Genomic DNA, 23,710 nt, shown 5'->3' with positions numbered 1-23,710 from the left:
TGGCACCGCGGGCACCGCCAGCGTATCCTCCCCGCACCCATCAGGCTGGTGCCCGCAGCCGGGACACGGCACATGGACACGCAAATTGGCCCCGCGGAGCTGGAACGTGGGGACGCTGATGGAGAAAGAGGTGTGGGCATCCTCCACCCCACCGCAGCCTCGTGAGCGTCTTCGAGGACGGACAAACGCAAACACATTCACAGGTGGGGGTCCGGGCACATCCAGGGCCGGGAGGGCAAATACAGTCAGGGTTTACTTATGGGTCTCATTAAGGTTGGAGGAATATTTTGAGCTCTCTGCTGCCTTTCGAAAGCTGTTAAGTTTTTACTGGGGGAGCCGGCTCCCCCCTTTCCGCCACCGCGCCTCACCTTGGCCTTTCTCCCTCCGCCTCCTGCGCTGTCCCCGGCCGCTGCGTGCTCCTGCTGGGGGACCCCGGGGGTCCCCGCTTCGCCGGGACGGCTCCCGCCGGCTGCCGGGGGTCCTGGGCGCTTTTATACCTGACAGGTCCTCGCCAAGGAGCCCCTGCAGGAGAAGCCGTAAAAATGTTTTATGTAGGAATAGGTTGGTTTCTGTGCAATAAAACCCGGAGCCATTGAAAAGCAAGCTCCTGTGTAATTACAAAGACAGAGGAGATCGCTTCCATATGTCTGAGTGGGTGTGAGGGGCCCCGAGCCCGCATCTGCTCTCTTTGTTCTGGTGGGGGAAAAGGGAGAGAAAGAAAGAGAAAACAGAAGACAGAAAAGGGAACCTGGGGTCTGCTGGAGCAAATGACCTCTCACTAAACCCCGGCCAGGGCCGTCCCGGCTTTGAGGATCAAGGCACAGCAACATCTGGCCCTGGCCGAAAGCACACTTGATCAATAAATTGTGCTACCAGGCACAAAATCAGAGAGATCTGAGAGCCATTCATTAACGAGCTCGTTAAGTGATTGATATGCTTAATTTTCCTGTCAAATGCGGACTTCCCTTGTAAACATGTCAATTGAGAAAAGTTCAAGCTTGTCACTCGGATTTATGGCTGGAATAACATGTAGGTGGAAAAGAGCGATGCGTCCCCTGTGGCCCCTGTTGTTTCCTATTACATGTCGGGCCAACGAACCCAGGTGCTGCAGCGTCCTTCTTCTGCCCTCCTCCTCCTCCCTGCCCACAGCTGAGATAACAAAAACAGGCCGTCCCGCTGGAAACACACCAGAACTTGGCCTCAGCAACAATTAGCTGATTAATTTGTTCACCTTGATAAAGTGGAAGCCTTTAGCTTTCAGGTGCCTTTGATGGGCTGGCGTGGAAACCCAAATCCCACCTCATTTTCCCTGCCTTAAATAGCTGCGTGTTTAACTTAGTGCAATACCCACGATGAGATGGTTTTAGCCAGGATATTTAACTTAATACCAGATCCATGATTAGACATTTTTAGCTGTTACAGCCAAGGCCGTCCTGTTTCTTTTTCATGTTCAGCCCTTTTTTTCCTGCTCCCACCAGCATCTCATCAGAAGTAACTCCCAGGCCCTGCACGTCGCTGCAGGCTCGTGCGTGGTGCGGGTGGTTGGGACCCCCAAACCCACGGCCCCCATCTCGTGTACTCTGTCCCCCCCGAGCCCGTGCAGCTCCCTGGGTCATGGCCTGCTGAAAGCAAACGGCCAGCAAGAGACCCAACTCCCCCCGCAGGGAACAAGACCCCCAAAGAGCTCCAGGCCCAGCGATCCCCATCGCTGAAGCCCATCGCTCTGTCTGTGTCCCCAGGGACTAGGAGCTCAGTCACCGCAGCCCAGCGCGGGGTCACAGCTCTGTCCAGAGCCCCCCCCCACGGTGACGCATAAGCACAGGCAGCGCTGAAACATTTTGCTCGAAATATTTGTAGGCAAAACACCGCAAGTGTTTTGTTTTGTAAGCGTTGTGAAAAGGGTTTGGGTTTGTATTTGCTAAGACACAGAGGTGGAGGGATGATGTGTGAAATCCAGGGGATGCCGCCCAGTTTTGTTGTGCCTGGGGGGGCTCTGAGGGTGCAGCACTGCCTGGGCAGAGCAGCACAGATCGGGCTGGAAGAGGAGCGCGGGACATCATCCCCACCCTGTCATCCTGTGCTCGCTCAAATCCTGTCCCGGGAGCCAGAAAATCATGTCTGATTCAAGCAACCTCAGATGACTTTATCCTCCAGCCCTCCTCGCCCACTCTGCGACGCGCAGCAGCCCCTCCGCTGCCCACGGGGGTGTTCTGGGGGTGGTGGGGAAGGTCCGATGCCGCTACCTCCCGGGAACGGGCTCCGGCAGCGATGCCGCGTGGGTGCTCACAGTGAGCACCACTGCCCTGCTTCTCCCAGGGATCCCCATCTGGGCCGGGCACAGCTATAAATAAGCTGTTTTGTGACTGATTCATTTTTATTTCTGTTAACTTTTATCACGAAATAGCAGTCATCAAATCGACACCTCGGTTCCCTTGAGCATATTCCCTCTGGTGTCATTTTTTGATAAATGCCAAGAACAGCCGAGCAGCAGGAGACCATTATCCTGTGACATGCTCCACTCTGCTCACATTATCTCTAAAATAACACGGATGCTCGCACAAATCCCCACAGCAGTTGTGACAGGGACCAGAGACAGCCCCAGCCTGGCTGGACCGGGGCTGCGGCGAAGCTCGGCTGCCTCGTGCTTTTCCCAGCCAGGGTCCGTTCCAAAGCTGCCTGGCACCAGCGAGCAGGTTTGGCTGATGGTGGAGATAGTTGGAAAATGGTAACTCCTTCCTACAGAGGGGGAAAGAATGTCAAAGTTTTTAGGTTTTGTATTTTCCACTTTGTAATTTATTTTAGGCAGATTCCTGCCTCCTCAGGGACTGGAGAAGCCTGAAGCATTGTGGGAGAAGACCAGCATCTCACTGCCAAAACCAGGACTTAAACTTTTGGAGTTACCCCTCCTTCCCTTTTCTTTTTTTTCCTTTCCTGTGACACCGCAAAGACCCCACAAACTTAGGAACAAAGAGCAAAAGGAGGGAGGGGAACACCAAAACCAAACCTTGCGCCGCCTAGGTTTCACCTAATCCCCCAAATTTAGATTTTCTTTGTGTTTCTCAACGAGAATCAGGAAAGCTTGAAATTTAATTTGCTATGGAAATGCAATTTTCTGGGGGTGACGCAAGGACACTTTTTTTCATAGCAAAATCATCAAAAAGCCTCTTAAAGCCAGCTAGAGATTAGGCGTTTGGGGTGAGTGGCTGGGAGTGAGCGGATCACGGGCATTCAGCCTCCTTTCACCCTCGCTGAGGGCTCCCCGAAATGGGGCCGTGCCCAGGGCAGGGAGCTGCGGTCGGGGGCAGCACAGCCAGCGCGCCGGCGCAAGGGACGGGGAAAGAAACCCCAGGCAGAGAACCCCCTCCTGCACGTCTCCTGCGTTTGCCCCATAAATACACTTCTCTCGAAGCGTGAAGGTTTCTGGGCACTCTCGGGGCAACAAGAGTCTGATCCTGTTCCCAGGGATTTGCCATCGTTTTGTGTCAACCTTGCACTGTATCAGTATTTATTTTTGCTAATATGACACAATTAAAGGGTAATCGTATCTCTGCCTTTCGTATCATGTCAGGCAAAATGAATGCTGTGAGAAGGATGATACTAACGTGACACGATAGGACATAGTTAACGTGATGAAACGTTCAGATCATGTTAACGTAAGAGAAGAAGGGAGGGAGAGCTTTGGCGTGTCTCGCCCTTCTCGGGTGGCTCATTGCGGTGCCCGGCAGCCCGGGGCTCAGCCCTGGAAGCTTTGCTGCTCCCGACTTGAGCCGGTGCCTCTGCAAAGCGCCGTGGGTGGCTGGGGTGGACGTGCCCAGGGCTGGGACAGTCACGGGTGACAGAAGAGGGAAAAAAACCTCCTAAACCACAACTCCTACGCCCACGTCCATCTGGGTGATGGCTCACGCGTCTCTGGCTGCTTCCCCTCGCTTTGCCCAGGCTCAGCTCTCAGCATCTCTGACACTCTGCACCCTCAGCAACCCTTTCCATCTAAAACTTTGACGCATGGTGGCAAAACTTGGAGGAAATAATTAACAATTATTTCACAGGAGAAGGTTCCAGCTGGAGCAGTATCTGGTGGTTGAACATATATCTAACAAAGGATTGTTATTTAAGCAATAACCCTTGAGAAATTGGTCGTTACCAGCATTAAACGACTCAGCCCATTGCCAAGGATGGTTAACGCTCTAATAAACTGGTCATTAACTGCAGTAACAATGAATTTCGAGGGGATTATTGCTATTATAAACCTTAATCAATGGTTTATAACAGCAATAATGTGGTCCTTTCTTTTAATGGTAAGTAGTGCGGCATGAGCAGCCTGCTTGGAAATATTTTCAGTCTGGCTGATAAGACAAAAGCAGGAGTTAAAAGCCCTCCAACGCCAAACACTTTTGGTGAGGAAAAAAGGCCCCGCGGGATCTGCAGTGGGAGCTGGTGGGGTGGCCGTGGCCTCTGCAACAGGCGACTGTGCCACGGGGGGCTCGCCCGGAGCCGTGCCGGCAGCGGGCACCCGCGCTGGGCACCCGTTCGGCTAACGCACTTTGCCCGACTTAAACCTGACGCTGGGCAGGATGTGGAGCCATCGCACGTGTCCTCTGGGGAGGAGCAGCTCTGGGCAGAGGGTGGAGAGGGGCTGCTGGCGGGAAGAGGGCGGGAAGGGGCACTCAGCCGGCGCTGGACACGATGCGCCAGCCATGGATCTGCCCGAGTTTCCGTGGAGAAGGGCTCCCTCGCACGCGGGGACCCCAGGGACGAGCAGCCGCTGTCTTGAAGGCCTAACATCCATCTCTACCTCCGCACAAAGAACCACAAACATTATCATGGGCCATAAATTACCCCGTCTCTTGAAACCCAGCCGCTGTACGGTACTTGACACCGCAACCTTCTGCTTCATCCCCACAGCCTGGAAATGTCACGGCTCCCCTTTCCCTTTCCTTTCCTGGAGACTCCCCTTACTGCCTTTTGTTTGCCATGTGGGACACGGACGTTGCTTATTTACAGCATGAAAAAGCCAGGGAATAGGAAAGGTTCATACTCAACCTGAGGTGTGCCGAGAGCCCAGGTTAATTAAGGAGGAGTTAATTAACATGGGGGAGAAGCCAGCGGTGCTGGCGAGCCGGGCCAGAGAGCCCCAGGCCTGGTGGATTCTGGGACGAGGGCTGGGGAGCCCTTTGCTCCCGCTCTGGGACAGGTGAGCATGGGCACCCGAGGAGGAGGAGCACAGCGCTTTGGTATTTGGAGCACCCCTCTGCAGAGGGATGAGGAAGCAGCTCTGGCACACTCCCATCTTGTTTCACGCCCTGTATCCCTTACAAAATAATATATGGCAATATAATAAGGTAACAACCTGATATCAGTGTCTTTCCAGGAGGGATTAAGAAGCATCCCCTTTTCTTGAGTGAGCGGAGCTGGACCGAAGGGCGCTGGGTCGGTAACTGCCTGGTCTGCGCTTCCTTCCCCAGGCAGGATCCCAGGAAATCCCTGGCTGGGTCGAAACTCGTCTCGTCACCCCCATGCAGGGAATTATCTCCGCTTCTGTGTCGAGCAGTCGGGAGCTCAGGCACCTTCACTCTTGCTTCAAAGCTGTGGCAGATCCAGGGAGCTCCCGGGGGAGGGCAGGCCGATCTCCAGCGACTTGGGCTGCAAAGCCCCCGGCCAACCAGTGAGTTACAATTATGCTCTGACTTTAATGGAGATTTTCTCTCTTCTGTGCTTGTGATTTTTATGGCTCTTCAGAGCTGGTTCTCAAGCTCTGCTCTTATCTCTGCGCTCCCTCAGCTGAGCTGGTTGTGGCTGCAGGAGCACGGCATCATCCGGTATTAACCAGGGTGAAACCATGAGCAGTTTGGGGGCTTTGGCTGGTTTTGGCCAGTCTTCTGATATCTTTTCCGACATGGTCCCACTCATCCTCCCCTTTGGTTTGTTTGTCAGTGTCCCTCACAGTGGAGGGGGTGGTTGGTGACTCTTCTCTCTGCACTTTTTTTTTCAGAAGGCTGCAATGGAATAAATTGGAAAGTTTACTTCATGTAGCATGGAAATAAAAAAGCTCATTCAGAAAGTTAATGATTTATTTTATAGTTTCATTATCAGGGTCACATTACTCAATAGCATTTCAAACATGTCATTTGTACAAACTATGGTAATTAAAATTTATAACGTACTTCATCAGCGGCATATGAATCTTTTAGCCAGCACTCTGCTGTCATATAAACAGTGTAATTTCAGCTGCAATTCACCCTTTATTGGCTCTCATTTGTGATTTAACAGCCATCAATGACTGTGCTATAAAGAATAAATTAACCATCCGTAAACCTTATGATGACAGGGACAGTCAAACAGACTTAAACTGCCTCCACCAGACTCTGGTTAGCCAACAGAGCTCAGACCCGGGAGGTGCTGGCGCGAAGGCGCGATTGCTCCTGTCGCCGGGTGCCGGGCACGACGCTCACCACCGCGAGGTCCGCGAGCCGCTTCCCAAATGGAGCTTTTTCTCAGCGCTGCCCGCAGGGCCCGGCCAGAGGATCCCTCCCCTCCTGCATGCCTCGGAGGAGGAGTTTCAGCCACTAACAGCTTCCAAATCCCCTCGCCGCAGCACCTTCCCGAGATGCGTTGGCAAGATCCCCACGCCTTCGCAGCCCCGCACCTCCCGCGGTTGCCCCGCATCTTCCCCAGGCCCCGGCAGAGCAGCGGCCCCCGGAGCCCCCAGGTCCAGCACTTGGGGAGCCTGGGGGACTCAGCTGGGAACTCCCCAGGATCTGGCCCCTCTGCTCCCAGCACAAGGGGCAGACGACGCCAACCCCAACCCCAGCACTTCCAGCTTCGTGGACCCGAGAGCAGATCTACAATGAGCAACTTCTTAATCGGGGGCTCTTTGCAGCCAACAATTATCCAACAGCTTATTTGTGCCCATATTTCCGAGGGAGCAATAGGTTTTAATGGGATCCCTCCTATGCTTCGAGCTGACACTGTACAAAGCTAATAAATGATATGGATTGGATTTGTTACTGAGACATCTCCAAGGAGCCTGGGTCATACAGGCCAATAAAATTGGCCTCATAAATTTACCCTGACACACAGGATTACTCCAGCATTGCTGAGGTCACCTTCTCACACTGATTTATTGCCAGCCCATGGGTTAATAATACTGTTTACGGGGTTGTTGTTCTCCCCTACACGTAGCAGATATTAATCAGCGCGTCCATGCCTTTTCGGTGCTCTGGGGGTGGGTGCAGCGTGGGGGAGACGCCGGGTGAGGACGTGGTGGGGAGGGTGAGCCTGATTTATTTCCTCAGCAAGAGTTTTTGTGTTTAAAAAATCTTCTGAAAGACCTTTGCGGGAGGAGGTAAACTTTTCCTTCATCGAGTCCCGAGGGCGAGGGGGCGGCGCTGGAAGTGTTTTTGGTGGATCCTGTTTCTGGGCAGCGTCTTTGGCGCTTTATGCTGCGCTTGTGCAGGCGCTGGGAACTTCTGATCCACGGGAGGGATTTTGACATTCAGAAAACTGTAATTCCCACTCAATTTGTTCCTCGGCATCCCCTGCATGAGGGGAGCCACAGGGTGGGTGCAACCAGGCCGCTGCCTCTCCTGGAGGGACAAGGAGGAGGGAAACTGGCCCAGATGTTAACGCGGAGGCACCACGACGCGTGGAGGCTCTGCTGGGCGATGAAGAGGTGCCTCCATTTCAGGTTACTCCTCGCTTGGATGCCTGAGGTGTAAATTTAAGAGAGGCAGCCGGGCTGCAGGAAAGCCTGCAGGCTTCTCCAAACCCCACCAAAGCTGGGGCAAAGAGTTTCGCTGCCTTCAGCACGCTCAGGTGAAACACTACTCAGAGAGCACCTGTTTTGCAGGATTTCACTATTTTTACTGCCAAATAAGTATTATTGGATGCCTCTGGGCACATCGGCCGGAACTCCTGTTCCCTTCGAACGCAACAGCAGCACTTACAGCCAAGACAGAGGGAAGCAAAGCATCCTTCCCTCACCACAAATGTGGCTACAGAGACCTACACAACTAAACGTGTTTTAAAACTAACACAGAGGGCTGTAAGCGTGTCAAGAGTTCCTCAGGGACACTTCTGTCCCCAAGTGCAGGAGGGATGGCTTCTTCCCCAGGGCTCCCCGGTGTCCCCCTCTTCTCCTGGTGACTTTCTCCCTTGTCCTGGTAAAAAGCACTTTACAAAGCAGCTTCCACCTCCAAGCTCCTGTCTGGGATGAAGCCCAGCTTGAGAGAGGCCCCAGCACTGCGTCCTGCTGCGCTTCAGCTCGGCCCCGGGATATGCTCTGTGGAGGCCGAGTGCAGGGAGTCTCTCAGCCCGGCAGCATGATCCAACTTTGCACCCTGGAGAGACTAAAATTTCCCTCAAGATCAGGCTTGAACAGTCTCTGCAACAGTGCCCAATTGCTACAGAAACCCCACGGCCTGCGCTCCTGCTCTGTCCCCCTGAACCCTTGGTTTGGTGCCTTAAATAGCACCCAGGTGGTATAAAGGTCTCTGCAGGCGGGATTTCATCCCCACTGTGTGTCTGCTCCAGGGGAGGGTAAAACCTCCCCTTCCCAGGCTGCTGTGGGAAAGGACCTGCTTTTCCTTCACCACAGAAGAGCTTCTGTGTGTCTAAATTCATTAGGAAGGGAGGAGGGAAGAGAAAGGCAAATAAAGATAGTGACTTCTTTGCCCGACCAGAGCGACCAGCGGTGTGCCACAAAACCAAAACAGGCGCTCCAGCAGCTCTGAAATCACAGAATCACAGAACCAAACCAAACCAAACCAAACCAAACCAAACCAAACACTGGAATTTAGACAGAGAGCACAAATCATTGTGATCTCCCAGTGAAAAATCACTGTCTCCCCACCGAGCACCTCACCTGCCCGGAGAGGGAGGGGTTCAGGTGGAGCAGTTCAAATACAGCTCCTGCCTCTGTGCCCTGGGCAGCCCTGGGGACACCAGGCAGCGGCTGGTACCCTGAGGATGAATGTGAGAGCACTGTGGCCCCTCTGGGGACTGGCATCCTCCCCTCCAGGAGGGATTGCAGTGGGCTCTGGATCTGCATGGGCTTGGCAGAGCAGTGCTGCTGCTTGGGCACACACCGCTTCGGCCTGTTCGACTGCTGTTGGGCTGGGAAGACGCCCGGCCGCAGGCTTGCGGCTCAGCGCGGGCATCCACCTCCTGTTCAGCAACAATAAGGCAGCCTCGTGCCCAGCTGAGTTGTCACTGCAGGTGATGCTGAGGTAGAAATAAAGTGTAAGTGAAACCCAGACACTCGGTCTCATTACCCACCCCCCTACATCCTCCTTTTTTAAAATCTGTGGGAAATGAGCTTCAAGGAAAAAATTTGTTGAGAGCCCTGAGCAGCGAGAGCTGGGTGATAGCGAGAGACGGGGGAAAGCACAGTGGTACCGAAATGAAACTGAGCGGCGTAAATTGCTTGGATTTACAAAGAGCAAACTCCAGGATATGAATTATGGAGTATTAATTCCCAGCCAGATCCAGCTTCGCACTTAACGTCTTATTTCTACAGAAACTTGCTGAATGCAATAATACGACAGGACCAGGCTCTCTAGCCCAGCTTTCACTGAGCAGGCCTGGATTTAAACCAGCTACTTACAAATGAAAAGCTGATGCTGTGGTTTCCCAGGCCCTGGTTACACTCTCCCAGGACAGGCTGGTGCCCTGGTTCACAGGGGGCTGTACCAGAGGCCTCAATGCTGCTTTTCCTTACAAACTTGCGTGTCTGACTGCCACGCTAGCACATCACAAGGGTAAGCCCCTGTATTCCATGAAAAAACATGGATAAACACAGCCTAGAGAGTTCGTCTTCTCCGCACCCCAGTTCCCTCTGTTGGCATTTCTGATTTCCCGTGTTTGCTGGTGCTTAAAGCGATGCCACAAGAACCGCCGGCATGGAGCAGCGGGAAGGTGGGGCAGGGCTGTGTGTCTGCGTGTGTCCCTCTGTCCAGGCTCAGGTGATGTTTTTGGAAGTCCTCTCCATCCCCTTCTCCAGCTTGGAGAACGGCAGCATGTGTTCACCATCCCGCAGCCAAGACCCGGGGCAGCCAACCTCGCTCCTGCTGCTTTCTGTTATTTTCATCCTGCCGTAATCGGAGGGGACAGGTGAGATGTGCTTCAAAACACTGTAATCATATTTTAAATGGAAATGAAATGTGTGAATTAAATGTAAATTACAGCAGAATGGAAGGACAATCACTATTAGTTAAGGTCTGACACCTATTTTTGCAGACCTTTCCTAAATGCCACAACTTGTTTCTCCGCACTTGTGACGAGGACTTGTAATTACGTGGCAGCTGCTCCTGCAGCCGGGCGGATGGTGGGTACCGAGGGGGGCCTGTGTATTTTAAATAGCTATAGACTGCTTGTTGGTTCTGTGAAATTATGAAGCAGCAATGATATTTTTATTCGGGAGCCATGAAAATAAACCTTGGTGTTTTCCCCCTGAAAAGGTGAGGCTGTAATACAAAAGGACGTTTTTATAGAGTCAATTTATTTAAGGGTTCCCCCATTTGCTTTTATATTGGAAAAATATGTGCCTTGCCAATGAACTGAAATTTCTTCTTTATCTTTAATCCCTTACCCACCTCCTCCGAGTCAGTGGCTATTCCCGCAGCCTGACTGTACCTCGAAGCCTCCCAGCAAAGTCTCACTTCATTTTTCACAGGGGGAAGCATCCACTGGCCCTCACCAGTCGTGGCACCGGTGTGTTAAACACGGTACGTGCGGACAGGCAGAGACAGTCCCTGCCCTGCGGATGCTGCAAAGCAACGTGGCAGCCAAGGCAGCGTTATTATTCGGGGAAGGAAGGTGAGTCCCAGCGAGATCAGAAGTGACACTCTGGGTCTGTGGCACAGCCTCCCTGCCCAGGAGAAGTTGACTACAATAATGAGACAACTTACGTGCAGTGAAAATGGTACATTGTGGGAAAAAATAGCGCTGTGCAGAAACTGGTGGCACGCTGCTCCTCGGGTGACATCTTTGTGATTCAGAGATTTCCTCCTGCGCCCGTTGTTCTGCCTGTCTCCCTGAAAAGATAAAACATTTACTGTTCTCATTATCACTGGGAACTTTTCAGCTGGGAAGAAAGAGAATCCTTGTCCTGAGGAAGCTGAAAGCTAAGTGCTGATTTAATCTATTATTAATACCTGGGGCTACTTAGCAAATTTTTTATTTTTAAAGTACTGGACAGCAAACAGTCAAATGAAAAGCGATAATTCTGACACCCTGAACATACTGTCACGTTGCTCTGGTGTGTCTGAGCTTAGGTGATGAAAAACCCGTCTCAGGGCATCACAGAGGGTGCACGAGTGTCCGTACGGCCTCACAGCCACACGCAGAGCCTGCCCTGGGCCGGGGGCGGCTCCCACCCCGTGGTACACACGGGGCAGCAAGGAGAGACACCGGCATCCCTCTGCCCTGGGCACCCTACGAGGACCAGCTGGGCATGCAGGAGGCCAAGGACAGCACACGGGGTCCCTTCGCCCGGCTGGGGAAGCAGCTCTGTCCCAAGCGCCCGCTCCCGGCCCGAGCTGGCAGCCCCAGTGGGGACGTGGCCGCTGACCACTGGGCTGGGAGAAGAACCAGGTTCTTTTTGTTTCTCAGATTTTCCTCCCTTGTTTCAAAGCAGAAGGATTTTTGGGCTTAATTTCTTGCAATATTGCACTGGGGGAAATATATCATTGCATGTTGGGATAATCACAACATTTAATTCTGGTTTCAATAGGTCTTACAGATAAATATATATATATATATAGCGCATTGAAACAAAATGCTTTTTGAAATGGAAAAAAACCCTATGCCATTTAATTCCTAAAAGGTCAAACTGAAATGCTTTGGCCTTATCGAAATGATTTTCTCCTTTGATTTTTCTTTCCAAATGCAATTTCATCAAAATCAGTGCATTTCCGCAAATGTTTCACCTTTGGTGAAATGGCATCTTCTGACAGAGAAGTGTTTTGTGGGGAAGTCTCTGACCGGCTCTTGCCGGGAAGGAGCCACTCGCTGCGGCTGGACGGGAGGAGCGAGGGCTCTCGCCAGTGCCCAGCCACGAGCTCTCGCGGCGCAGACACGTCCCAAAGCGAGTTGTGACAGCTGGAGATGGGACACCGGGAGAGCAGCGCATGGGCTCTCCCCACCGCCGCTGCCCGCACGCTGCCCGCAAAGGCAGCCGGGCTCACACGAAGCTCGGCCTGTGCCCGAGCAAGGCACCGGATCGGGCCCTGTGGCACAGCAGCGGGTGCCACCCCGGCACCCTGAGAAGGGCCGGTTGTTCCCCCCTCGCAGCCGTCCCTGACGGGGATGTGATGAAGGGGGAAATGTCTCTCATTCCTGTCAGGTGATTCACTGCCCTGGCCCGGTGCTGAATCCTCCCTCCTCCCGGGCGAGAGCGCTGGGAGGATCCAGAGCCTTCCTTCCTATTTTTACAAAGCTTGCAGCATTGTCAGAAAGGAAAGGGTACCATCTGGTTAGCCCTTGTTTACTGCACACCCTGCCAGTTTGAGCTTATTAATCATATTTACCCAAGTATCTTAATTACTCCCTGTCTAGCGACTTGCCTTGCACTCAGCTGTTGACCCGCTCCCCTCCCCTCTCCCTCGTTCTTTTTTTCCTCCTTCTTTTTAATTCCTTTCTATCATTAATCACAGGAGCAGCGTGGGCAGAGGAATCCGTGGCTCGGCTTTCGCCGGCGGTGGTGTTGCTCTCGCAGCCGACGGGCTGGAGTTCACCGCCGCCTCCTGCCAAACTTTGCAGCGCATCCACCGGGGTCAGAGGAGGGCGAGCGGGCAGCGAGGGTAGCGCGGGCAGCACCGGGGTCCGTCCTGCCTGCAACTGCCCCCTCGGGCTGGGTGCCCGGGGCTGCCCAGGCTCCCCGGCTGCCGGGCTGGGGCACGCCGGAGGGCGTGAGCTTGTGCGAGGAGACACCATTAAAGATGGTAATTTGTTGATCCAGGCTCTCCCGGCGCTCCAATGCGAGAGTGGCACCGTTTTCTTTACGACCTCATAAAGTCACAGCCGAGAGGCCGATTTGGAAAACAAACTGCCTCAGGTTGACAGATAATTAGATACAGGGGACATATTATACGCCTTTGCATATAAATGCGCTCTGAAGCACGTTGGTTCATCAGAAGTTTAGGCTACGGGAGAAGCAGGTACTCCCGGCACATCAGGATATATGCGCTGGTGCAGCCTTCAGACGACGGCTCCATTTTATGGCCCTTTCATCTCCTGTTCGCCGGTGTGCTGTGAGCACGGCTGCGCTTCCGAGGCAAAGCTGCCTTGGTTTGGTTTGGTTTGGTTTGGTTTGGTTTGGTTTGGTTTGGTTTGGTTTGGTTTGGGGATTTTTCACCCCAGCAGCCTTCTGAGCTTCCTTCTTCCCACGAGACAGGGCTTGCGTTTTGCATCTTGGATTTTATGCTCCTGTGCTTGCAGCAGGGAGGAGTGGCTGAATGGGGATTCATTACTATTATTACTATTTTTGCATTACTATATCACGTCCAAACCTCACTCTTCCTGAGAGCGAGCCCGCTGAGAACAGCGGAGCAATTCTGAAATGACACGGTCCTTGTATTTATACGGCAATTCAGCATCCTGCTCTCCCAGCCTCCAAACCACGAGGTTTCAGATATTAAAACAAAACAAAACAGTTGGGTTTCTTTTTATGCACGTCAAGATTTAAGGTGTCATCCAGCCGTGTTGTCAAGCTCTCAGGGTTTGCTTTTCCAAATGAAAGCCAAGATCCCTGTACGACCATGGTTCCTGCTGGGGGTATTTTCAGAGCATAACCCAAACTTGCAGGATTTGACCAAATTTTGCATGCGCAGCTGTGCACCCCTCTGCTCACCTTTCAGTGGTTTCCTCCCCCTCCAAATCAGACCTGCACCGCACCAAGATAACCCCTCTTTCCCAGCTCCCCCCACATATCCCTCTATTTTGGGGGTGAGGCAGAAAATGTCAATTAAATGGCCACATTTCCAAGGAAAGCTTCACTATTAGTCCCTCTCCCCCAGAAAGGCAAAATAAAAATGTGTGTGGGAAAGATAAAGCTGTCAGAAAAGCAAAGGGAGAAAAAACCCCAACCCTAAGCCCCCAGCAGCCCCCATGAAGGGAGGTGATATAAATAGAGTTGCTGTCACTTTGATGAATCAGATCTTTTGTTAATTAGGATACATTGATTTAAGGGTTGTCCAACCAGATAGACCTCTTTTCCTTTCCCTTCCCTCACAAATTACAGCCCAGGGTGGTGGCAGCGCATCTGCCTCCCTTTCATCGCCTCCTCCTTCAAAGATCACGTTTCCACTTCCACGTCGTACAGGAACCTGGGCAAAGCCACCCGGGTGACGTGGCAGAGCTGGCAACGCTGTGGCTTCAACATGCCTTTGGCAGGGAGAACACCGGGGAGCTGGAGGCGCCGCTGGGTATTTCTGGCCTATCTGATATTTGTACCCACTTCACCCCCGGCAGGACCTGAGCTGGTTCTGTTCCCAGAGCCCCTGTGGGGACACCAGAGGGTCGGGCTGGAGGCAGCGCGGTGCTGTCCAGCTCCTCCACGGCCGTGAGCACCCGGGAGCACCCAGACCCAACACAGCAAAGGCCAATACGTTCATCTACCACCCGGGGAAAACAGGCCATGGAGGTTCCCGCAGGGAGAGCCAAGGTCGGGGCTCCCAGAAAAGCCCAACGTCTGCAGCTGAGGCCACCTCTCCAAGGGCACGTGAGCCCTGTGTAAGCAGCACACAGACCAGTCAGATTTTTCCAGGCTGCAGGGAAGCGTGGCCCCACACTCCCTGCCCGGGCTGGCCCGGCGGGCTGCCGCAGTGCCCTTGTTCCCCAGCCCCGTCCCACCGCGCGGCTGCCCTGGCTCCATCCTGCTGGGGCAGCACCAGGTAAGGCCCCGCTGGCTTTCTAACCGGCGCCCTCTCAGCAAGGGAGGATCCTCTGCTGCTTGGCACCCCCTCCCTTTGGCCTCTGCACCCCGGTGCCCTCGCGAATCGCTGCGGTGAGCCATGGCTTGACGGTATTTGCATCGGCGACCGCCCCTGCTCCTTCCCGCCGTCCCCGCAGGAGCCTTCCAGGCTTTGCAGGTTTCCTCACTGCCTCTTGTCGTCACTTGAGCACCAGCGAGTCCGAGGGAGAGAGGGGAGAAAAAGTGCTGTGCTGTGTGGATTATTGTGTGTTTGTCATCTGGAATGGTGTAAGCTGTAGGTACAGCATCTCCCAGCGGTGATTTATGGCCCCTGTCAGGCAGCACCAGCGCTTTGTCTGCTGTAGCGTGGAGGATGAATGCAGTGCTGTCAGCCTGGGCAGGGCAGTCTTTCTCTCGCTCTGCTCCGCGCACTCGCTCCCCATTTCACGCCACTGAACATAAACAATCTTTTGTAAACCTGACAGTCACACTTGCTTCTTTGGAAACATAAAGCAGGAATGTATGACTCGGCTTTCATTACCCAATTTCCTAGGCTGTGCAGAAAGCTCTCCAGGAAGACGGGGAAGGGGAGAGACCCCAGAGGACCAGACAGATCCCAAAAAGATAAAGGGAAGGGATGTGCCTACGCAGCACGCGTACGCCAACAACGGCCGCGAACACGTGTGCCCACGCCCCCGCGCCGCATCGCGATTCACGCACCTATTTCCCACTGCAGTTCTGACACACAAACGTGCCCTTCACAGGCAGCTCCTGGAGCAATGCACATTTCCTACCTCAATTGTTGCCGTATATCTTCCTCCCTCAAGCAGAAAATCTAATAGCGGCGTAACACTGGGATCACAGCCTGCTCGGTAACGGGCTCTCGTGTGCCCACCGCAGGTAACAGAAAGTCTTACAAAAATGAATGCACTTTTATTACTATAAATAGTAATTGTAATAATGCTGTATGTGGAAAGCACCCAAAGCTCTTCGTTCAGATTCAGAAGAGGGTGTTGAGAAGTTACGGTGGGAAATGGGTAGAAAGGCAGGGGAAGAGCCGGCACCTCCAGGTAGCATCAGGCAACTGGCTCCTGTCTGCACAGCCCAGGGAGGGCCAAGGCTACATGATGGTGCAGAAAAGGTGGTTGGTGAGCCAGGCCCTATGCCTGGTGCAAGCTGCTCTTAACAAATGACATGGGTATAAGAAACTCGAAGAATGGGAGCACTTAGAGCGGGGATAAATGGACCATCTTGTCTGAAGCGCTAACGGGGATATACGCACTCGCGCTCAGCCTGCCGAGCGCAGGAACGCGCCCCGCTGTTATGGTGAGTGCTGAGATTTAGCCACTGGCACAAAGTGCCATGAATTTAAAACCTGCCAAGGGGCAGAATAAATGCTGTTCATCTTGTGGATGCTATAAAAGGCGTGAGGAGCAGGTTCCATCTTGGTCCTGCTGCAATTTACTGCTCCAACTTTGGCTCTCGTGCAGATGGCAGACAAGGCCAGGTGGGCTCGTCCCGCTGTCAGTGGGACACTGAGGTGCAGGCTGCTCACTGCACAGGGCTTGGCCAGGTCTCCGAAGGGATGTGAGAAGGGACAGATCCTTCCCACAAGCAGCCATCAGCCCTTTGGTGGGGGCCAAGCTCAAGGCTGAACTGAATGCAGGAGATGAAGCCCAGAACCCGCTCTCAGAGAAACTGTCCTCACATCCCCTCCTGCAGTGGGAGGGAGAGCTTTCGTTCATGTTTCTGGAAATTGCAGGAAGAAAAATGTGTGACTGTGTTTTGGCTCCCTGGCACACCAGCGTGAAGAGCTGCAGGTAGTTACCAGGAGACCAGAGACATGGCAGCACCGCGGGACCTGGCCGGAGGGCGACGCCGCCTCAGCTACAACCTTCCTGACGCTAGACGTTGGAGAACAACATACAACCTTCCCATCTGGGGGCTCAAGCTACCGGCTCCTCATTAAGGTGGGAGGACGTCAGGATAAAAAGTGAAGAGTGAGGAACTCCAGCCCCCGTGTGTCCTCCTGGCTCCCGCTGCCCCCAGCACCTCACTCTTCATCATCACAGAACACTCGCTGGATCCGCTGAGCCCAGGGGGTGCCGGAACAGCTGCCGGTGCCTCGCCGGCCCCGGGCCACGCCGAGCGAGCCGCTCTGCCTTGCCATGTTTTACAAGAACAGCTGCAGCCTTGCTGGGAACATTTCTTCACTGACGCGCTCCTTCCGTTCCCGGCTTTGGCGCTGGGCTCTCTGTCCTCTCCAATCCTTCCCTGTGACTTTGAGATCAGGGACGCCGGGCGGGGGGTGCGGCGGAGGAGGGAAATAGCTTGCAAATAGTTTGCTGTTTTCTTTTCCAGATGGTTTGTTTTGGAAGTTCCTCCGTGTAAGCCTGAGTGCTGAGTCTTGAACATCTGCTGAGGAGGAGCCTGCTCGGTATAAATGTGAAGAGGCTGCTGGAAGGGCACATTCTGGGAGGGTCTCACCGCTCCCAGCGTGGCTCAGCCTGGTGGCAAAGGTTGTCTTTGCATCCCGAGGTTGCAGGGGGGCACGCAGGCTCCCCGTGCCCTGGCCTGCACCCTCCACTCTGTTAAACCCCACAGCTGCACTTTGGGTAGGATTTGTGATGTGTTTTAGTGTGTGTCAAGGACACCTAGAGCTTAGGAAAACACACCCTTTAAAAAAATTTGCATAAATCTGAATAAGCAAACAAGCTGGTGTCTTATACTGTGGCCTTTCCAATGGCTTTAAAACCAATTATTTATACTTGTGAGCGCAATCAAATAGGTATTTTAGTGACAGCGCTGCCTTCTTGCATTTGGCTGCTGAGAGAGTGGATCTATTAAAGGCTGGGATGGTTGGGGCTGAGCGTGCTGGAGGCCTGCGGGAACCACAGAAAATATGAGTAACCGGTTCAAGGGATCAGTGACAGGAAAGGAAACTTTCCTGGCAGGTTGCTATTTAAGTCTGTTGGTTCGGGGGTGACTCGTTGTTGCCACGACCTCATGGAGCGTCTCCGTGTTTGTGTAAGTGCTGCTGGGTTTGCCGGGCGCTTCCTGCGGGAGGGACCAAACCGGCCGGGCGGATCCAGGCCAGAAGTGACACCGAATCGTTCATTCACAAGTGAGAACAATTGCGACAACAGATGATACATTAAAAAAAAGGGAAAAAAGCCCGGTGAGGCCTGAGTGATGCTCTGAGCGGTGCTTGGTGCCCAGTTCGAGAGCTGTGTGGCTCGTGGGCCGCCGTTCCCTCCTGAGTCCCTCCCCGCACGAGCCTTGGTGCTGAGTTGTGTCTTGCTGCAAAGCCATGAGCAAGCCCCAAGACACTGCTGTGATTCTCCCTCCACAGATTCCTCCCTCACGAGCCCACAGAATTCTTCAGCAACGGTCCCACAAACCTCCCAGAAAGCCCCCCCTTGGGCTAACGTGACCCTGCGTGTGCACACGTGTACGAACATGTACTTACACGTCTGCTCTGAACAGGAAGGAGGAGCAGCACTGAGGTCCCTTGTAGTGCTTTGCAGAGAGAGACACATAAACTGCCAGCGCGGGTTGGATTTTTTTTCTTTCCAGCTCTGACCCAAGGATTTTAATAAGAGGCACCTTCTCCAGCCAGCGACTCTGATATTGCCGTGCAGAGAGCAGAATTAGACAGCTATGCCAATTGACAGGGCATCTCTTACACTTTACACAGGATTTTAATTTTAATGAACCCTCAGTGGTTGCAAGGTTACATCTTTAAATCCATTTCACCCTCCTCTCATCACATCATAATCGTAAATAGCACTGGCTTTAGAGGTGTTGCATTTAATTGAAAGTTCATCTGCAGCTTCCATCAATTTGCTTTTCTATCCCCTACAAACAACCTATCATTTTACTTAAGAACAAAACCAGAAATGTAATGGAAAACAAGCTCTTTGCAGAGAAATGATAATTAGGTGACCGGTTTGGAGGGCAGTGTACTACACAACAATTCAATTATGTCGTTGTCTGATGTTTTTTCATAACAAAATAATTGGTTGCTGTATGGCGACTTCGGAGAAGGAATGGGACCAGCTGCTCCTTCTGGTGACAAGGGCAGCTGGGAATGGAGGATCCCAGGCCCCGTCACACACCACTTGTACTTTCCTGGTACTTTGCAGAAATCTTAGAGGAAAGAGACACATTGAGGGGGGAAAAATTGAGCAAATTGTTTAGCCCTTTCCACATACTTGGACCTCCTTTGTCCTTCCCAGAGACAAGAGAAACCAGACAGGATTTGGTAAAGCCAATAGAAAGGGAAAAATCCAAAAAGATTTTCCCTGAAATAAATACTGTGATCTGCTGCCTCTGTGCACACAGACATCCATGCCCACGGACACACGCACAGACCTTGGCCACGCACCAGGGCTGTGACGCTCGGCTCGCTCGGTGCCAACGCCGGAGCAAAATCTCTATTTCCAGACCCCAGCAAGACCCCAGAGCCCAGGGCTCTGCCCCAGCTCGGGAGCGGGGGCCAGGCTCCCTGGGGCAAACCCGGCCCCCCAGGGTCATACAGGAGGTAGGAGGGAGGTACCACAGAGCCCTCCTGCACCACACAACTGCATCGCTGGCCACTCTGCCAGCCCTCCGCTATTTATTCCCTTTACCATTGAGCTTGTCCTTTACATTTTTGTTGAAAAACCCCAACCTTTATTCAAACGGCGGGGCTGTCTGCAGCTGGAGCCTCACGCGGGCCATCGCGTTTCCACCCGGCGCTGCCGCTGCCCCGAAGCTCCGCGGGACCAAAGGCCTGAGCGTGTTCTGCTGGGGGGGACGGATCCCCCGGCCCCGTGCCTCCTCCTGCCCGGGCAATGGCTCCAATTTCCCCTTTTGCAACAAGCAGTTTCCTGCAGCCGGGGGCTGCAGTTCTTACCCAGCACATGCCTTTCAGTTAATTGCAACTTCTCCTGAGTTTTAACCCTGTTTCTCTATGCTGAAGGATCCCTCTTCAGCTGCGCCCGTCCCAGCTGGCATTGTTTCTCCCCATCCCACATGGGGGGAGCACACTTATTTCCATGGGGAGAATTGATTATTTTCTCCTGCAGCTGCACTTGCTGTACACAGGAATTATGGGTCTTTCCACACCTGTGAAAGAAACATTATCCTCAGCCTTCAAGGGTGAAGCATCTTATATTTAGTTGGACTAAATAATGATTCTTCTCTATCTTTCATATCGGGATTTAAGAGCACCCTGGAGCTACAAAGTTTATTAGAACCCATAAGAAGAACTGTACCATAAACGGGACAACCGTGGCCATAAACCTGCACCTTGAAGTTGTAACAAATCCTGGGATGTTGAAGTAGGACACGGTCTTGTCTCAGTCAGCAGAAAGGAAAAGAAAAAAAGGAAAGAAAAAGAAGAAATGCAAACTTAAGCAGAAAAGAGGCCTGGAAATATAGAGGAGAAGAAAGGGAAAAATAATAATAATAAAGAAAAGCATGCTGCTTGCATAGCCTTCTCAGCAGGAGCCCTGGGATAGGCGCCCACATGATAAAATGCAACTCAGATTAATGGGGAGAGAGAGAAAGGGGAGCCTGAAGGAGGAGAGGGAAGACAAGGTGAAAGGAAGGAGGTGCTGGGGGATTTACGAGATGCTTATGCAGGGAGGGTCATTCGCAGCAGCGGAGGTGATGGGCTGCTCACGTGGCTCGGCTCAGCAAGGCAGGAACGGCGGCGGGTGAGACCCAGTGCTGTACCCCAGATAAGGGGCTGGAGGGGACGAAATCCCAGATTTGTGACAGAGGCGGGGGATGCCTCTGAGCAACACTGGCTGTGGGGGGAGGACATGGTGGGAAATGGGCTCAGAGACCTCTCGTCCCCTCAGGGCACATCACTTGGTTGCCCCGTGCCTCTTCGCCATTGGGTTTCCTCTCTAACTTTTCTACTTGATTTTATTGTCACTTATTTAGCTTCCATTTCCTTCCGCTGGCAGTCAATCTTTTCAGCATCTCAACCTCCAAGTTCTCTCCATTTCCACCCCTCATCCACACCACAGGGGGCTGAAGTGTTTCAGTTTGCACATGTTCTGCCTCCCGCAACCATCGCAGCCGCACGGTTCGGAGATGCCAAAGGACTTCTGGGATTTCCGGCACCTCGGGCAGGCTCTGAGCCGCCCTCCCGCACGCTACAGAGGCTGCAGAAGCCAGAGAGAATCCTGTCCCTCCCCTCCAGCATTCACTCTTTTGTCACATCGGGTTATTTTTGCTGCTGTTGAATAGATTAAATGACAGAGGGGTTTTTTTTAAGTAATTGAGTTTTATTTTGGAGAGGGAAAAATGGAGAGCTAAGTGGGAAAAGGAGGGAGATAGGAATAAACCACACATCTTTTTATATAGGATCCACAGTTAATTCTTAATTAGAACTGACAGATGCTTCTCCCATAATCCTATTCCCAACATGTTCTGTTTGCTTTGTTTGGCGCTGCATGATACATGGTGGCATCGTAATGACCTTTCGCAACTCCTCCTGGAAGTGTTATTGGCACTCCAATGATTTATTGCATGTTCCAGTTGATTACTGGGCCATTTGTCAACATTTTTTTTTCGCTCTCCATAAACCTGTCTCCTGTGTCACAGACATTCGCTAGCATGAAAATTTAAACAAATACAGTGTTCGGCTTGTAGTCAGCGTCTGACTTTTACTCCAGGCTTCCAGCACAAATTCATTCTGGCCTCAGCAAACGTTTAAACTTTGCGGCACTCGAGGACGAGGCGCTCTGCCTGCGGGAGACAATGGGAGACCTGGGCATCGCTTGGGAAGTCTGATTTTAGAAAGCTATCTCCGGGTGATCTGTGCTACTTGCTCAATTGTTTATTGGCATTTTGGTACCACTTATGGGAATGGGGGAAAATCAGTACTGGAATTAAACACCAAAATAATTGTCCTTAAAATGAGTGCCTGAGGACAGCCTGTGTTCTCTCCCTCTGCTGCCACGGCGGGGTGAGGGGCTGGGGCTGCGATGGGGAGGCGGGGGCAGGTTTTGCAGCACAGATCCCAGGTCGGAGCCCGCAAAGCCGGGGCCTTTTGGGGCACTTACAAAGCAGAGGCCGCTCAATTCGTTAACGCTCTTTTGAGCAGACGTATTTGGGATCGGGGGGGTATTATGTGAGACTGACCAAAACTCTGAGGGCAAAATCACAATTATTCAAAGGCCTGAAAAGGAGCAGCTTTACTGGTGCTGGTGAGGCCCTGGCCCCCTGGGCACCCCGAGATGGATGCCATAACTGGAAGCCCCCAGAATCACCTGCCTGATTTAAAAATCCTGGCCCGTAAGTAAACTGGATATAGTGGCTGTTACAGTGGCCTGGAGCATCTGCACTGCATTTCGAGGAAGCTTTTCCAGGCACTCGTATAAATCACCACTCTGCTGCAGTAAAGGAAAGGTATTGTTTCACTGCTGTGACATCAATGCAGGCCACATAAATAATTTTTTATTAAGTGTGCAGTGCCCTGTAAAAATACACACACAATCCGAGGATACTGCAGAGCGAATGCAGAAGCACAGCCAGCTTTAAATAGTCTTTTCCGTACAGAAGAGGCTGGGATGAGAAAGGGAACTTGCTGGGGTGGGGAGAGGGGTGGCTGGGTCTTTTTCCAATTCCAGCTCAGATCGGCATGTAATGTATGGCTTAATTTCCTCTCAAATTAGACACTTGATAAAAAAAGTTATTATATCTGTCAAGTTGCCAGTGCTTTTTATGAGTGTGATAAACTAAGAACCACTGCTTTACAAACCTTGATAGGATGTTTCAGTACCTGGAAAACAATTTTATTGCAGCCTGGACTACTAACAAATTGCAAATACTGATTAAGCCATAAAGTTACAACAACATTAAAAAATAATGAGAGGTTATTGCACAAGGGGAAGGCTCTTAAGCAGCGGATGCAGCCGCCAGATTTCCATTGTGCACAGTAACAGGCCAACCTGCAAAGTGCATTTCTCCAGGAGAGCTTTCCCACCCGCTCCCCTGTGGAGGGTGCCAGGGGAAGCCAGATGGGTGCAGGGCAGGGGACAGGCAAAGGAGAGACGGGCAGTTTCTTCCCTCTGCAGCCGTGCAGGGACCCCTCTTACAAACATTAATATCTGCACTCTGCGTTTTAATAACCAGGGGGATTTGAAGTCAGAGCTTTGCACAGAGACACCCCTGCCAGGGCCTGGCCAGGACAGAAATCCCATCCGGGCACAAAGGCAGAGTCTGCAGCTCCTGCTAGAGAGGGCTCCTACAAACAGGGTGAGCAAGATCCTCCTGGATGCCCGAGCCACTCCAGTCTCCACCGGAGGAGAGGAGCCTGCTGGGCTTCCCACAGCGGCAGCACCTGAGCAGGGCTGAGGGCAGTTTGGGGCCACAAAGGCCCAGGACAGCATCCCTGAGTGCTTCCACATTCATCTCCACCCCGCTCAGAGTTGAGTGTCTGAGTATGGAAAGACCTGGGTCCTTGATCTCCCTGTGCCTCAGTTTCCCAGCTGTCCCATTCACATCGGAACGCCACCTCCGAGCCAGCCCAGCGTGAGGGCAGGGAAAGGCTGTGCCGAGGCCTTGGGGTCTGTCTAGATCCTGTTAGATCTGTGCTGGCAGAGGGATGGAGGCGCTGACTTTCCCAATCAGAACTGAAATATCAGAGCGTGGTACAACTTCAGAGTTCTTGGGTGCACCTGAGAGCTGGGACTGCTCATTTGTCCTTGGGTAACACAGGAAACCCCGATTTCAGACCCTCCCCAACACATCCTGCCACCCCCACCCCATCTTCTGCTGCCTCCGACCCCCCACTGCACAACT

General features: G+C 52.7%; 1 protein-coding gene across 1 annotated transcript in view; it reads right to left on the bottom strand.

Annotated features, from left to right (window-relative positions):
* KCNU1 (potassium calcium-activated channel subfamily U member 1) overlaps positions 1-23,710 on the bottom strand; it is a 201,110-nt gene that overhangs the window by 8,961 nt on the left and 168,439 nt on the right. Inside the window, exons 32-34 of the mRNA XM_074808175.1 lie at positions 10,905-11,030; positions 5,348-5,993; positions 369-522 (exon numbers count right to left, since the gene is read on the bottom strand). The gene's annotated coding sequence lies outside the window, so the exon portion shown is untranslated. The remainder of the gene's footprint in view (positions 1-368; positions 523-5,347; positions 5,994-10,904; positions 11,031-23,710) is intronic.

This window comes from Strix aluco, chromosome 28 (genome assembly GCF_031877795.1).
Source record: "Strix aluco isolate bStrAlu1 chromosome 28, bStrAlu1.hap1, whole genome shotgun sequence".
Lineage (NCBI taxonomy): Eukaryota > Metazoa > Chordata > Aves > Strigiformes > Strigidae > Strix > Strix aluco.
The sequence above is the reverse complement of the archived record's forward strand: the minus strand, read 5'-3'. Positions and strand labels throughout refer to the sequence as shown.